This window comes from Macrobrachium rosenbergii, chromosome 31, assembly GCF_040412425.1.
Source record: "Macrobrachium rosenbergii isolate ZJJX-2024 chromosome 31, ASM4041242v1, whole genome shotgun sequence".
Taxonomy (NCBI): Eukaryota; Metazoa; Arthropoda; class Malacostraca; order Decapoda; family Palaemonidae; genus Macrobrachium; species Macrobrachium rosenbergii.
The window spans coordinates 8493493-8511510 of record NC_089771.1 but is presented as its reverse complement, the minus strand read 5'-3'; positions in this window follow the sequence as shown (position 1 = coordinate 8511510).

The window sequence follows — 18018 nt, the reverse complement described above, 5'->3', positions numbered from 1 at the left end:
CCTCTTTGTACAGGCGAGGGCACTAAAGAGTACCAGAAGCTTTAGGGAAGGCTGTATAATTATTATTATTATTATTATTATTATTATTATTATTATTATTATTATTATTATTATTATTATTATTATTCAGAAGATGGATCCAATTCATATGGAACACCGCAGGAGCCATTCACCTGAAATTCAAGCCACAGAATATGGCGTTCATTTGAAATCATAGTCTTGGCAGACGCCACAAAGGAATACAAAAATGAAGGCACTTGGGAGCTGCTATGTGGGCAGGACCTGGTCTTAACAGCAGAGACAAGCGGAGGAAAAGGACTGAATGTTGAAGTGGAATGGAGAAGAATGAAATCAGTGTCTGTTTAACCAAGTTTGTGGGCGAATGTAAAAGGACAAAGTGATAACATCTGGTCAGAAAGGGGCTGTGAAGATGCTGTGTATGAGAGGTTTCGCAGGGAATGAAATAGCATGAATCGAAGGTAAAAAGCACTTTTGCAAGAGATACTTTGGACCAGTGACGCTACAAAAACAGACAAGAACACAGTGATTGACAGGTGACGAGAATGGAAGGGGTGGGGGGAGGAATTAAGCCCAAAAATGATTAAACTTGGAAATGATAAAATGGCTGGATGAAGGCAAGCACATACGAATACCGGACAGGAAATACACATACCAGACGAGCTTCGAAAGAACTCAATACGTATCTGAAACGTGTTCAGCAGAAACCAGATACAAGATTAAAGATGATGTTGAGGATGAGACTAAGTTCACACTTATCATGAATTTCATTTTCAACAGAGGTTATCTTCTGAACTCTGTTATGAATCCTTCAGTGGTCATAGGCAAACCACAGTTCATGAGAGAGAGAGAGAGAGAATGAGCAAACAATGTTAAATCATGAATCCTTCAATGGTCCTATGCAAAGCGTAGTTCATGAGAGAGAGAGAGAGAGAGAGAGAGAGAGAGAGAGAGAGAGAAATGAACACACAAGAATAGGAGCCAAAAAGATCCCATATCAAAACTGATATTCAACACAAGACTTTACGTAGAACAAAACGTATTCTGAAAATGGGGAAATAAACAGCAAATATAAAACTATAAAAAAAAAAATCTAAACAGAGAAGCTACCAAAAATTCTAAATCCCACACGAAACCAAAACTTGCACAGACGCAACTTGAGGACGGGCAAAGAGAAAAATGTGGTACTTAGTAATTATCCTGCTGCCATATAAAATTCTAGGTCAGTGCCAGCGCTGGGACCTATCAGGTCACTCTCGAAATAAAAAGACTCTGTGGAGGTGTACAGGAGGACAACCTTTTGCTACAATCATGGTCAAATTGTTAAGAAAGGGTGGAAAGTTAAGATGGAGGAAAAGAGAATATGAACGGAGGTACACAAAAAGGAAATGAAAGGGGTTGCTACTGCAAAGACCCAAGTAATACTGACAGTGCACTGCATGAAGTGCAGTGACGGCACTGCCCGCCTACGGGATCTTGGGTCGTAGCCCATTTGAAAATGATAATTTTGCTATGTCTTCTTACGCACCCACACACACACACACACACACATGTCTGTGCCTATAATTTGAAGTATTACTTTACTTCAAGGTGCAATAAAACTAGTATTAGTTCAATTTACTGGCTACCATCAATTACAAATATACAGTATTCTTTTTATCATACAGAACAAACGTCAATATTATGAGATAAATTTTCATTTAGTGAAACTCCAAAGTTCACAGACCAATCATATTTGCATGTCTGAGATTTAAGTGACGAAAATATATTTTTTATGAAGACTTTTTACAACTAATTTTCTTTCAGCATTTAGCTTTTAAGCATTTAACTTTACAGAATGTAACATATCTAGATTCACAGTCGGTTCACATTCAATACATTATGATATTTCTATCTTTGGCATTATGAATATTATTGATTAGTATGCTTGCCTACAACTTGGATCCCTAAGGGTATTAACAATGACAACCTTTTCCTCTTAAAATACAGAAATAAAATATATACACACACACACACACACATATATATATATATATATATATATATATATATATATATATATATATATATATATATATATATATATACACAAATGTTTACTTATATACACTATACATACATATATACATATATATATGAATCCATTTACCAACACTAGCCTTACAAAATAACCTTGTCTCATGTTCCAGGTAACAAAACCTCTCATCTTCACTTGTGCCTGAAGAGCAGAAAAACCAAACCTCTATTTCAGCTATAAAAGATGTTGGGTTTTGTCTTAAATAAACTGCAGGATTAACCACCCTTGCCCACAAGACTGGGCAAGGCCCTGGAGGAGGCATAGATACTCGTCAAACATTAGCCAGATTATGGGGAAGGATAAAAATCACAATAGTAATTAGATATCTTAATACTGAGCCAGCAAAAAGGTTGCACAGTAAACATCAGAGAGGAGCAAGAAACGACGGATAACAGTGTACAGGTAACAATGTCAAAATACTGAATGAATAAACAACTCTGGTAAGGGGTATTATTATTATTATTATTATTATTATTATTATTATTATTATTATTATTATTATTATTATTATTATTTTCAGAAGGTGAGCCTATTCGTAGAGGATTTATGGCCTTCCACAGAAGACCACTGACTTGAAATTCAAGCTTCCAAAAATATTATGGTGTTCATTCGAAAGAATAACAGAAAGGTAATGGGAAATACAGAGAGAGATCCAGTCATTAGAAGTTAAATTAACAAATTAATAAAGAAATCAACATAAATGTAAAATATTAAAATACAAGTTGAATTGTATTAGGGTAGCAATACATTGCATCTTCGCTTGAACTGAGTTCCAAACTTATTCTTAAAAGCACAGTTACAAATTAGTTAAAAGAAATACCAGGATCATGCAATGACTGAGCAGTCGTAGTAACACGAAAAGCAAAAGAGTGTTAAATTATTGATCAGTTCACTGAACACAGCACACATCAAAGCCAACCAAATTAACAGACGGAAGCAAATGAATGTCCAACTGTAAAGAGGTTTGAAAGGTGTAACAGAGAAAACCCTCAAAGCAATTCAAGGGCACTGTGAGACAATTGTTGGGAGAGGGTGGAAGTCAGGTGGAAAGACAGAGATATGAGTAGGTGATAAAGGAATGGAAGGTTGCAGCTAGTGGTCGAAGGGACGCTGCCAAGAACCTAATGTGTGCCTACAGTCCACGGCGTGAGTGCATTGGCTGTACTACCTAAGGGAAAGGTTTGTAGGAGTGTGAAATAAACAGAAGAAGATAAAGGGCTCACACTAGCATAGGAAAGGTCTGACCAGTTGCTCTCGCTGAGGCATTCAGGCATAAGCAAATATGAAATGTTTGTACCCTCTACTCCAGTAATATTACTGTGAGATACATGAAGTGCCTTCTTGGTAATACAATCCAACCTCACTTGAGATATTAGTATTTAACTTATCTGCCAAATGAAAGGGTGCCAAACCGTACATTAGAAATTATATCATACATGAAAAGCATGAAAAACAACTAATTACATGAAAAGCAAAATACATTGACAGATATAACCCATTGCTGAAGGCAAAATCCTGATACTAAAACAGATATAAAGTAAAATTAATACATCCTGATATTTTTACCTTGTAAAATTGTTATTTTTAGGGCCAGGGCGATAAATGTTCATTTCCCTTTTTTCAGTGTCAAGTAACCTTCATTCAGGGGCCACCAGACCAAAGAAAAGCCCTCTTGAATAATGCAAACAATAATTGCCTATATGTTATTCATAAAGTCAGAACGAGGAACATCATATCACAGCAATTTAACAGCAATCGAACAGCCCTCCAGTCAAAAAAAAAAAAAAAAAAAAAACAGAGTCACCTCTTTTTTCAAAAAAAGCAAATTTTCTGTTGATTTTCCAGAGTGCAGATTTTCTTCATCCGATGAGCTGGATCTTCACCCTGCGTGCAATGTCTCTCTGTCTGTCAGTGAGTGATCCCAGCTTCTGAAATATACCTGGAAAACAAAGAACTTCCTTTAGAATTCAAAGCATGACTGTCATCTCGACACTTCACAGACTTCCTTTTCAAAATCAACTCTGGATATGAATTCATATCATATTTTAAACTCCTATACATGAAGATGTCAGGAGATACAAATCTCTATGACCACTGCTTCAAGATGTGTCTGCTGACTTTACCTTAGGTATGTACTGAGGAGAGAGTTGTCTTACATGTCTTACAGTTCGTTGGGGTTGCCCCAGGAGGTCCCTTAGTGTGAGGCACCTCTGATGTCTACCAGAGAATTGCTAATGCATCTTAAGGTATATTTTGCATCTTCCAATTTTGGATGGTCTGGAATGCATCTTAGATATTTGTCGAGCTTATTCTTAAAGAGAGAGAGAGAGAGAGAGAGAGAGAGAGAGAGAGAGAGAGAGAGAGAGAGAGAGAGAGAGAGCGTTACAAGGAGTTACAAGGATTAGGATGCCTCAAAGACTTATTAGTCCATCCGAGGAGACATCATGTGCTCACTTATCTCTAAGAGCAGGTCTTACTGTTCATTCACAGTGTTCTAATGATTTTGTCTAGCTTTCTTTTAAACTCTTCCACACTGTTACTGCTGTTTACAAAATTCTGGTGGCAGCAATTAATCCATGTGTCACATATCTTGTATGTAAAGAAGTTAACACAGTGAGAGAGAGAAATAAGGTTGCAGGGTATGATCTGATAAGTCTCCGAGAATGTACTGAGGCGACTGAGAAAAATATTTCAAATCGATTACTGTCACTCTGGCTCTGCTGAGGTTAAGCTTTAAAGAGAGAGAGAGAGAGAGAGAGAGAGAGGCCTTGCTAACTATGTATGAGCTTTGGAATCCTTGAGAGGATTCTGGTGTAATCCTAGGAAGGCCAAGGTTGCCTCAGACGAATAGGTGAATTGTAGATGAAAGGCTGTGGATGGAGAATGTGGATGGATGGTTGTATGTGGAAGGTTGTATGAGGGTGACTGTGGAAGAAAGGCTGTGGGTGGAAGGATGTGGGTGGATGAATGTTGTGAATAAAGAACTGTCGGAGGGTTGTGGGTGGAGGACCATTTGTGGGGGATTGGGACTGTGGGTGGAAGGTTGTAGGTGGACGGTTATGGGTGGATAGCAAGTGGATGGTTGTGGTTTGATGGCAGTGGGACGATGGTTGTGGGTGTAAGGTAATGGGTGAATGACTGTGGATGAATGGTTATGGGTGAAGGGTTGTTGGTAGGTGACTGTGGGTGGAGGGGCTGTGGGTACAAGGGTGCAGGTGGAAAGTTGTGGGAGGAAGGTTGTGGGTAGATGGGTGTGTGGAAGGTTATGGTGTATGGCTGCAAGTGGATGGTTGTGGGTAGAGTTTGTAGGAGGTTGTTGACTGAAGGTTGTGTATGAAGAGTTGTGGGCAGAACGTCGTGGGTGGATGGTGTTTGGTGGAGGGTTGTGGGTAGAAGGTTGTAGTGGATGGTTGTGGATGAGGGTTGTGGGTTGAAGGTTGTAGTGGATGGTTGTAGATGAGGGTTGTGGGTTGATGACTGTTGGTGTAGGGATGTGGACAGCAGGTTGTTAGGGGAAGGTTACTGGTGTGGGATTGTGGGTGGATGATTGTAGGGGATGGTTACAGATGGAGGGTTGTATGGATGGTTGTTGGTGAGAGGTGGTGAGTGGAGGGTTATAGGTTTAGGGTTGGGTGGATGATTGTGTCTGAGGGTGCGGGTTGATGACTGTGGGTGGGGTTTTGGGTGGATGTGTGTTGTGAGCAGATGGTTGTAGGTGGATGGTTTTAAGTGCAGGGTTATAGGTGGATAGTTGTGGGTGGAGAATTATAGGTGGAGGGTTGTGGGTGGAGGATTGTGGCTTAGGTTGTGGGTGGATGATTGTGGGTGGATGATTGTGGCTTAGGTTGTGGGAGGACTGTGGGTGGATGTGGGCTGTTGTGATCAGAGGGTTGTAGGTGGAGTGTTGTGTGTGTGTGTGTGTGTTTGAGAGAGAGAGAGGATACAATCATTCATCAAAATAATAACCTTGACATAAGAATAATAACCAAAATGGGTTATTATTCTTCAAAACGAATTTTAAATAATATAAATCAACAACCAATGCCTTTGTTATAAATCTGATTAACTTCCAGTTTAGTAAATAATAAAATGAAAACTTATCTTAAAATGACAATGCCTTAATCTATGGACGTTATGAATTCTGGACTAAACAACAGTGTGACCTGTCCTTGATACCATTCATTTCTGAGGATGAATCTCCTGTCTTCCTCAGCCTTTTCTGAAGTGTCAAAGCTCCTTAATACAACACACACAGATTTTAAAAATAATCCTCTATAACTCTATGTAAACAACCTTAATACAACCCACAAAGATAATTTTAAAAAATACTATTTATAACCTTATGTAAACAATGTAAATGATAAGCAATTCAAATGACATACGGATGTCCCTGACACTGACTGAAGCTTCAGCTTAATGATGGATTTAAATGCCTACAATGAAATGTGGGTTTTTTTCACTAATATCAAGAAACTGAAGAAGCCTTATGTTAACCCTTATTATTGGTAGTAGGAGGTAGGTTAATAATGAGACTGTAAAAGGTAGGTTGATAATGGGATTGTAAAAGGTAGGTTAATAATGAGAACGTAAAAGGTAGGTTAATAATGAGAATAATAGGTAGGTTAATAATGAGACCATAAAAGGTAGGTTAATAATGGGATCATAAAAGGTAGCTAATAATGGGACGGTAAAAGGTAGTTTAATAATGGGACTGTAAAAGGCATGTTAATAATGAGACTGTAAAAGATAGCTTAATAAATGAGACTGTAAAGGTGGCTTAATAATGAGACCATACAATAGATAGGTTAATAATGAGACCATAAAAAGTATGTTAATAATGAGACCAGAAAAGGTAGGTTAATAATGGTATTGTAAAAGGTAGGTTAATAATGGGACCATAAAAGGTAGGTTAATAATAAGACCGTAATAGGTAGGTTAATAATGGGACTGTAAAAGGCACGTTAATAATGAGACTGTAAAAGGTCCCTTAATAATGACACCATAATAGGTAGGTTAATAATGAGACCAGAAAAAGGTAGGTTAATAATGAAGACCAAAAGGTAGGTTAATAATGAGACCATAAATGGTGGTTAATAATGAGACTGTAGAAGGTAGCTTAATAATGAGACCATAAAAGGTAGCTTAATAATGAGACCGTAAAAGGTAGCTTAATAATGAGACCATAAAAGGTAGCTTAATAATGAGACCATAAAAGGTAGCTTAATAATGAGACCACAATAGGTAGGTTAATAATGAGACCATAAAAAGCATGTTAATAATGAGACCGGAAAAGGTAGGTTAATAATGAGAATGTAAAGGGTAGGTAAATAACGAGACCATTGTCAGTTTCCATTTCATTAGAATATCAATGTGTTTGTGAATGTCTGAAGCCAATATCATATATCAGGGTTGCTAAGATGTTTGACAAGTAAGGATTGACAATCTGATGCAAAATGACCTTTCTGCTTAATGTAGAAAAGTGGGTCTATAGATAGAAACTAATTATTATCTTCTCACTAATGAAGAATGCTGACCCATAATCAGACTCCTGGTGGCTATATTCTGAGGAGCATCCCACAATTTAATGCCTGATCATTTGCCATAATTAGAATGCATTCCTATGTTAACCTACCATTTACCATAATGGAAATGCATTCCTATAAACTATATTTTATGTATTTAGTTATTAAGTATCTGTTAACTTACCATTTACCAAGATGGGAATGCATTTATGTTAACCTACTATTTGCTGTAATGGGAATGCATTCCTGTATACAATACTTTATGTATTTAGTTATTAAGTATCTGTTAACTTACCATTTACCAAGATGGGAATGCATTCCTGTGTTAACCTACCACTTACCATGATGGGAATGCATTGCTATAAACTATATTTTATGTATTTAGTTATTAGGTATCTGTTAACTTACTATTTACCAAGATGGGACAGCATTCCTGTGTTAACCTACCATTTACCATAATGGGAATGCATTCCTGTATACTATACTTTATGTATTAGTTATTAAGTATCTGCTAACCTACCATTTACCATAATGGAAATAAATGCACTGCAACAGAAAAGGCAAAACAAACTTTGTCAGACTACACCGCCAAAAATTAAGGGTATAAAAGGGGTAGAAAAAGGGTATTTCTAGTGGTTAAAATAGCATACCCTATCAGGGGTATATAAGAACTATAATATACCCTTTACAATATACCCTTATCAAAGGTATAACATATACTTGAAATACCCTTACTTAGGGTATTGCAGGTAAAGAATACCCTTTTGCAGGGTATTCTATACGATGTATATACCCGTGTATATTAATTATATGATTAATATATTAATCCATTACACCATTATGTGTAGTTATAGCATACATAAAATCATAAGGTCAATGATTTTAAAAGTTTGGTTTATCAATTTATTATTTTATCTTGAAAATTTATTATTTTTATTGCACTATGAAAAATCATAATATATATATATATTGCTATATATATATATATATGTCTATATAATATATATATATATATATATATATATATATATATATATATATATATATATATATATATATATATATATATATATATATATATATATATATATATATATTATATACAGTATATATATATATATATATATATATATATATATATATATATATATATATATATATATATATATATATATATATATATATATATATATATATACTGGATCCCAAGGCCCCTCTCCAGCTAACAACGGATGCCAGTAACATCGCATGTGGTGCTGTCCTACAGCAGGTCATCAACGGCGCCGCCCAGCCCATCGCCTTCTTCAGCAAGAAATTCAATCCCGCAGAGACCGCTACAGCACCTTCGACAGGGAACTCTGCGCGATGTACTAGTCCGGCACTTCAAGTTCCTCCTGGAGGGGACGCCTTCACACCAGCCATTGGTTCACGCCTTCACCAAGCAGGGGACGATGGTCTTCAGGCAGCACCGCCACCTCTCAGCCATAGCCGAATTCACCTGCTCCATCATGTACCTCCCCGCAGGAAAAATCCTGTAGCAGACGCCCTCTCCAGAGTCGAGTTGAACACAGTGCAGCTCGGAGTAAACTACAAGACCTCGCCAGAGAAGGAGGCGGCTGACCCAGAAACCCCGGCCTCCGCACCGCCATCACGTCCCTTAAGTGGCGGGACGTGACCCTGGCCCCGAGGCCCAAGTGTCCTCTGCGACATCAGTGGATGTCAGCCCGCCCGCGGTTCCAGCCTCACGCTGCCAGGTATTCGACACTTAATTCACGGCCTCTCACATCCCTCTGGCAGAACCATGGCCAAGCTGCTCTCAAAAAAGTGTTGGCACGGGGTGCAGAAGGACGCCACGTCCTGGGAGAAACAGTGCCTGCAGTGCCAAACCAGCAAGGTGGGTCGTCACACGCAGTACGGGAGTATCACGAGTTCCCGCAGCCAGAGCGCCGCTGGCCACATTCATGTCGACGTCATCGGGCCCTTCCCCGTCAGGCGGGTCCAGATACCTCAGGCGGTGGTAGACCGCTGACAGGTGGCCCGCCACACCTATGCAAGAAGCCACCGCCAGCGCGTGTGCCGGCCCCTGCTTTCCAGTTGGGTTAGCCGCTTCAGCGTCCCGAACCACATCACAACCGACAGGGGCCCGCCTTCCTGTCCGGTTGTGGTCGCCTGGCTCAGCTGCTGGGGACCATGCACCACACCACCATGGCATACAACCCGGCTGCCAACGGCCTGGTCGAGCGGTTCCACAGATCCCTGAAGGCGTCCCTCATGGCCAGCTGCACCGCCGAGGACTGGGAAACATCAGCTGCCGTGGGTCCTCCTCGGTTTGAGAACCACCCCAGGCCGACAGCACCCCATCCGCAGCCGAAAAAACCTGCGGTGAGCCCCTCTTGGTCCCGGGCGAACTTGTGAACAGAAGATCGCCACATCCCATCACTGCAGAGACTCCGCAACGTGGCTGGCAAGTTCGCCCCTTAAGCGACGTACACCGAGAGGTCGGCCACCTTCACACCGCCAGAACTGTCATCCGCCACCCACGTCTTCGTCAGGGTCGACGCCGTCCGCCATGAAGAACTGGATTAGATTGACGAAAGAACAGTTCACTCATCTGTTAAACCTGGTGACACCTCACATTGAAAAAGCTGATACTAAAATGAGGAAAGCTGTGTCTGCTGCATGCAGCGATTGACCCTCACTCTTCGTTATTTAGCAACAGGTAGGCTATGTTACTTGGAATTGTTTATGCCTAGAAACTAGGCTAATATATCCTAGGCTTGGTGTATTAATTAGGTTATGCATGAAAGACGCTGATCATTTTGTATCTGTACACTGTTCGTTTATGGTGGGAAAAAGTAAGCAGTTGCTATTCATGTTTGATAGATTCTTGTAGGAAAAAAGTAAGCTTAGTCTAGGCTGGTGTACATTTTTGGATTTTCAGGAGGAAAGGACAAATTAAAAAAAATATATATATATATATATATATATATATATATATATATATATATATATATATATATATATATATATATATTATATATATATATATATATATATATATATATATATATATATATATATATATATAATATATATACATATAGTTATAACTTGTTCTTGGTCTTGGCATAAGTTAGCCAAGGCCAAGATTAAGATAAGGTATTCATAAAATTGTACATAAGGTTACCCAGACTAGACTATAACCCAATGGCAGGCATCAAGTAGCCTAGGCTGGGGTTAGTAAAGTATTACCAATCTCAAAACAACCACCCTAACCTAACTCCTAGCTATACTGTCTATTAATTGCAGGTAACATAATTAAAAATAATTGCGTGTTTACACAATTTATAATAAAAAAGTAAATTTTGTGGTTGTACTATTATATTTTAAACTTTATAGTTGATGACAGTATGGTTATTAATTAACTGATAATTCCAGATAAGCTGTAGTACAATATGTCAAGGCAAAAATGCAAGGTTTACAGTATGTACATTAGGAATATATATATTTATACTATTGCTAAGGAATTTTCTCTCATTTCAGAAGAATCACAAGTTTCCCTTGGGTATCAATTTCGGATTAGCCATAATCTGGTTTCATCCCTCATACCAGAGACATGCAGAGCCATATACAACATAATGAAAACAGAATATTTAAAACTTCCATCAACTCCTGAGGAATGGAATGAAATTGCTCTGCATTATTTCCAGGAATGGAATTTTCCAAATTGCATAGGGGCACTAGATGGGAAAAGGGTGCTAAATGCAAAGCCCCCACATTCTGGTGCAGGTTTCCATGATTATAAAGGTCATTTTAGTATGATCATGATGGCATTAGTTGATGCATCTTATAAGTTCCTGTATGTAAATATAGGTGCTAATGGAAGAGCCAGCGACGTTGGGGTTTTTGGGATAGGTGTAGCCTAAAGGAAGCAATAGATAGTGAAGTTTTAAATATCCCATCATCATGTTGCTTACCTTTCACTGATAAGCAAAGCCCACATGTCATTGTTGGTGATGAGGCATTCCCAATTAAGCCCTATTTGATGAAACCTTTCCCAGGAAAGGAATTAAACAAAGTAAAAACTATATTCAATTATAGGTTGTCAAGAGCAAGGCACACATCAGAAAATGCCTTTGGTATCATTCAGTAGTATTTAAGGTGTTATCAAAACCTATCCAAACTTGTCCAAACAATGTAAAGGACATTTTGTTTGCTATAGTGGTTTTACATAATTTTATCCGTGCACAATCTAAGAATTTGTATGCACCCTGAAATAAGAGAGGTTTATCAAACAGTGGTTTGGATAGTAGTCCTGGACATGGCGGACGTAGTACCAGTGATGCCCAAAATGTAAGGAACACATTAATGGATTATTACTTTAATAATGAAGGGGCAGTACCACTCCAAGATGAACGAGCCTGTATGCACTAGTGGACATTTTCTCCCATATGCCTTTGAATATTTGCATTTGTATATACAGTAATCTTAAAATAAAATTCATTATTTGTTCAATTGCTATTATTTACTCCTCAGTACTTATAAGAAAGTTATGAAGAGCGATGTGGAATTTAAATATGTACCCTGCGATACCTGGAGAAACAAACCCTGAAATTGCTTTAATCAACTTTATTAAATAGAAAATGTTTAAAGCTGCATGACATCAATCTTGATTAGACTGAACTTTATTGTATACAAAATGTTTACAGCTACAGGAACTTGATTAGACTAGAAAGCCTGAGGTCTTACAGATCATGTATTTGAAATTCAAATTACCACCAGAGATTAAATACTGACAGAATTTAGCACCAAATTGATAACTACTGTTAACCTACTTTATCATCAGGTAAGCCATATTCCCGCTCAGTTTCCAGGACGACTTGGGAAATCCTAGCTGCTGCAACCTTTTGTCCATTTACTAGTAGGGACCTTATCAAACCTCAACTGTTTTTCCACACTGAAACCTAGGTCATTAGGCGTACTGGTGTTGCCCAATTCTTTTGAGGGTTTGCAAGCATTCTTCCTCAAATGAATTTTGTAGCTTCCTCTTCTTACTACTGTTACTTGCTTTTGGTTCTGTAGAGATGAAGAAGTTGCGGAAGTTGCTGGTGCAACAGACCGATCAGAACTTCCATTAGAAAGGTCAAAGCTGGGGACACAGGTTGAGTTAAAGAACCCGTACTTGACTCTCCAATTTGAAATTCATCAAAAGTGTTTTGAGTAACCTCAATAACTAGAGGATTATCTATAGGGATTTACCTGTAAATAAAAAAAAAATATATATATTACTCTACTATGAATATGTTGATAACATAAACTGCTGTATAATGGATCAGTTTTAGGTAATGATGCATTAGTAATTCTGATAATTTAAGATTATGGAAGGGCAAGCATAATTCCCTTTACTTAACTAAAAATATTAGATTTTTTCTATTGACCTTACTGACCCAAACCTTACACTTTTGCTTACCTGGGCCTACAGCAGGTTTATTGTGCAAATTTGATTCTTAAATGCCAAGTAATTATACCTATTATTAAACTGCTATGTAAATAATGTAATACACATATGTATATACTCTTACTTGTTCATTAATGTCACTGGAATATGTAGGTTGTGAAACCACTGTATCATGTAAAAGACATCAAATCAAACAATTCCCACTTGGAGCTTGGTTTACCACATGAACCACTTGGAGCAGCCAGAATTTTTTTTTATATTCATGGATGAAGTATCCCTTCAAATTACTAAATTTTGCCTGCACTTGATCTGAAAGGGGAAAAACATATATTTAGCTTGATATAAAATTATTAACTAATGAACTAAATATCTTTACAGAAATTATTTAGATATATTAAATGTTTCATGCTAGGTTAGCATGATGTCCTCTTTCAGGGCATGGGTTGCAGACTTGCCTACACATTTAAAATCTTAGGTGAAGTGTGAAAAAATTAGGTTAGGATAACCCAAGCTCTCTAGGCTAATTAGTATACAGTCGGCAGTAGTTCAAACTAGGCTAGAATAGCTTACTTCTAGACCAGCCTATATAGGTCTAGGCATAGCATTGCTGCTGAAAAATAGAATAGTCCTAACTTTATTTACACAACCTGAGTCAGGTTCTGTCCTAGCCAGAGTTCTGTAGCCTACCCAGAGTCAGGTTCTGTAGCCTACCCAGTCAGGTTCTGTTGCCTAGTATAGCTACTAGCCTAAATGAAGCTAGAGAAGCACTAAAATATCACAGATTTGTGTTTATGTAATTTGATAATGCACACATGATAGCATAACGAGAGTAGACCTAGGCTATAAGACAATCTGATATTCCAGATATAGAGTAGTAGCAGACTTCTTACCTGTATGAAGGTCAGCAAGTTCCGGAAACTTTTCCCCGAGTCGCTTGGTGATTTCTTCATAATTCTTCATCTTGAGACCTTTTTTCATAGAACTATCATGCTTGCGGTCCCATAAGCATCGTCTCCCCCTCAAATCTTCTACCAAAAGCTGCTCTGATGACCTTCAAATGCGCGCCCTCCCTCCCTCCCAGATGTAAGCAAACGATAAAGTCGACGGTAGAGTAGAGTAGAGGGAGAGGTGGGTTGAATTCGATCGTTATCGCTTTCAAAATTCGTGACGACGACACTAAAAAGTCGTCGTCAAAACATTAAAAGTTGACGTCAAATAAAAAAGTCAACGGAAATATTGCTATATAGTGTGAGAGCGCCTTAACTGGGCAGGTGGGAAGATTTCACTGACATAAGCTACTAATAACTCTATAGAAAGAGATGGATAATATGGAAACAAGTGAAATACACAAAATATTGAAACAATCGTTGTGAGAGTAATTTCTCACGATGACATGGTAATGAAAATATTTTTATAGTGTAGATATTATATTCTGATAACGATTAATTACTGCTTAGAGGCCACAATTAAAACAGCGTTACATCACACAACACCTTATCTACACTGCATAGCACACCATTGAAATTTCCCGGCTCCCCTCAGTCATGGCGCGCAACATGCGCAATTACGGGACAACGAACATATTACACTGTCATATGCGTATGTCTGTGTAACACACACACACACACACACACATATATATATATATATATATATATATATATATATATATATATATATATATATATATATATGTATATAAATGGATGTATATATTATAACTATTGGTTGTGTAATCAAAGGACTCGTGGCAACAATGTAAATTGCCAAGTACTGCATTTTGTAGTAGGAATTCTTGCTTCAAAACTATCCATAACTCAAAACCAATATGTTTTTAGTAACTTTTTTGGTGCATTACAATATCAGTGTAACAATGTGGTGATTTAATACAGAGTAAAAGTTCATTTCATGACATGATCACATAAACTTACCAAGCCCATTTTGAGACAAAGTGTAATAGAGGGTATATTATTCAAAAAATACCCTGCCTTCTGATGCAGAGGGGTATTTTTGAGCCTTATGTTTTACCTTGTATATATACCTCAGCTCCATCGTTATACCCTTTCTGTACCTTTAACTTTTTACAGTGTAGTGTATATATTGTACATTAAACATCATGCATTGAACATTATACAGCAACATAAAGATCTTAGCACACAACCAGGGGCTATGGCGCGAGTGGTCTGATGTTCCACATTACCTGAGAGGCTTACTGAGAGTTATGAAGAACATAATTGACCTGTATCTTCGACCAACTATTCTGCCCCTGCAACGATCATCTGAGTTAAGGCCTTTCAAAATGACGCTTGGGTTCTCAACTGATTAACAAATACCAAGGGTTAGATCCGTGATCAATTAAGTTTAGGTAGCCAGAGTGAAAACCACATCCTTGGCTAGTTTTTCATGGTTCCTCTACCATTGTAAAGAAAATATGTGAGCACGCAAACGTAAAGTAATCCTTCATTTATTCACACTTAACAGACCAGAGGCCAAAACAAGGTCAAGGGGAAAGTAGCTAGACTATGCTAACTCTAGGTTAGCCCAAAATCCTAACCTCGCTCCCGGCACGGACCTCCCTATCGATCGTTTTTGGCTAATTTTTTGTACGCTGAAAGCCTACGTGACTTAAACCTTGTATATACCACCTGTCCATTTAATAACAACATTGTAAAGTAAACTTATGCGTGCTGGAAGCTGAACACTCAGGACTGAAGCAATTGCAGACGCAGTGTAAACAATATAACAACAAGTTCCCTCAAACAAGGAAGGAAGAAAGGAAGCTCTATGTAAAAGCTCTCCCTGTATTCTCGTCCTAATTTGCTGGTGCTCGTTTGATCTCATTTCATTCTGGGGATTTTCTAAATGACCCTTTTATAGCCCAAGATATGTAAATAAAGCACCCAGCCTCAGTTAAATACTTTGCCTTAAAAACTTACAAATGTGTGTGAAAATTTACAGAAATTTAAGGAAAACTGAAGGTCAGTAAAATCAAAAAGTTGACACGGAAGAACAACTAGTGTGTGTATGTATGCATGCATTCACACAAGTAACATGAATAGAATGCCTGACAAAAAACCCAGTATATAACCGACAAAACCCCTCTTCACGACAAAACCCCGCACGACAAAACCCCACACGACAAAACCCCATACGACAAAACCCCACACGACCAAAACCCAAGAATAATATAAATGGAATACGTATATATATATATATATATATATATATATATATATATATATATATATATATATATATATATATATATATATATATAGACTATATATCACTGTATGTCAGAGAGGAACGAGACAATGAGAAAGAGAATTCAGAGAGAGAGAGAGAGAGAGAGGCTCTCCAAATTAGTAAATTACCTATTGTTATTCGATAAACAATGTACAGTGGTTACAAGGAAAGCTTTCACTGTTTTCGTCTGTTAACTAGCAAACTATCAACAAATTTGTATTGACAATACTCCTTTGCTAGTTATTTACAATTATTACAAAATGACGTTTTTTTCATAAGACGGAGCTTTAGTTTGAGGGAAATAATTTTTCTGTACTCCTTTGCTCATCATTTTCATCCGTAATAATAAAGGTGGAGAGAAACTGTGCTGTAAAGGTTATATGTTTACTAAAAAAATTTACCAGTGCTACTTTACGATGAGGTGGGAATGTTCCAGAAGATCAGCGTTTGGATGTAATGGAAAAATAACAATCTAATTTAGCAATATCGGACGTCATTTCAATTTATTGAACATAATCATGCGGGAGATGAAGGATCAGTGGAAGCAGCAAAAGTGCATACAACCTCTATCAACAGGCCAAATCAACCAGATTGGAAATACTTAGTCGCATTGTTTTATTATTCGTTGGAGAGTATGACTCAGGACGGAAGAATTGCCATGGGAAATATCAATACAGTTAAAAGATATGTTCAAAGAAAACGCCAAGAAGGACGCCCTAAGGATCCCGAATCGTTGAAGGACTTGAAGCGATTTTAGGTGAATGGACTATGACACGAGGAGAACATTCTGTGCCTTTTCTTCTTCATGATAATGGTGCTGAAGCCAATAATCGAATCATTATATTTGCAACAAGAGATGCGATGGTCCATTTAGCTAAGGCACATACCTGGTATATGGATGGAACCTTTGCATCGGCTGCCCTGTGTTAATTGAACAGCTATTTGTTATTAGAGCTCCTCTCAGTGATTCAGCAATAAGCTGTGTGTTTGGTTTCCTTTCCGGCAGATCACAGGAAATCTATCAAGAATTTATTACAACAGTTCTAGATAAAGGAGAGTAAACTATTTATTATGAATCCCGAACACTTATGACCGATTTTGAAAAATCACTTTTCGAATGCTATAGAAAATGTACTGGGACCTCAAATCCATAGAAAAACATTATGTTTTATACCATTTAACACAGAATTTCATGGCGGAAACTACAAAGCATAGCTTCTGAGCAGTATCTACAAGGAAGATGAATCTCAAGACATTTTTGTGGTATGATTGACGGACTTGCTTTTCTTCCATCTGATAAATCATAGATGGCATGAATTTCCTTTTGAATTAAACTGCCATAGCCATCTTGAACCTCTGTTGGCATATTTTTGATTGACGTATATGACAGGTACTAAGCGTCGCAAGACAAATTCCACCATTATTTCCTTAACTGAAAAATGGAGCGTGTTTTCTGAAAAAGCAACAGTTAGTGGCGAAGACCAATGACCGTAACCAGTTAAACTTGGAACAATACTTTTAAATACCTGGTTGGTTATAGTCATCCACAGTTTGGGTTGCAATTGAAGCTCTGAACAAAGACGCACTGATGGTTCAAACTTGCTTGGAAAAGAATGCCATCGGAGAACCTCTTCGTAAGAAAATTAAGAGAGAAACTGGCCATAATTGCAATCGCGATTGCAAAATCTTTTGTCTTG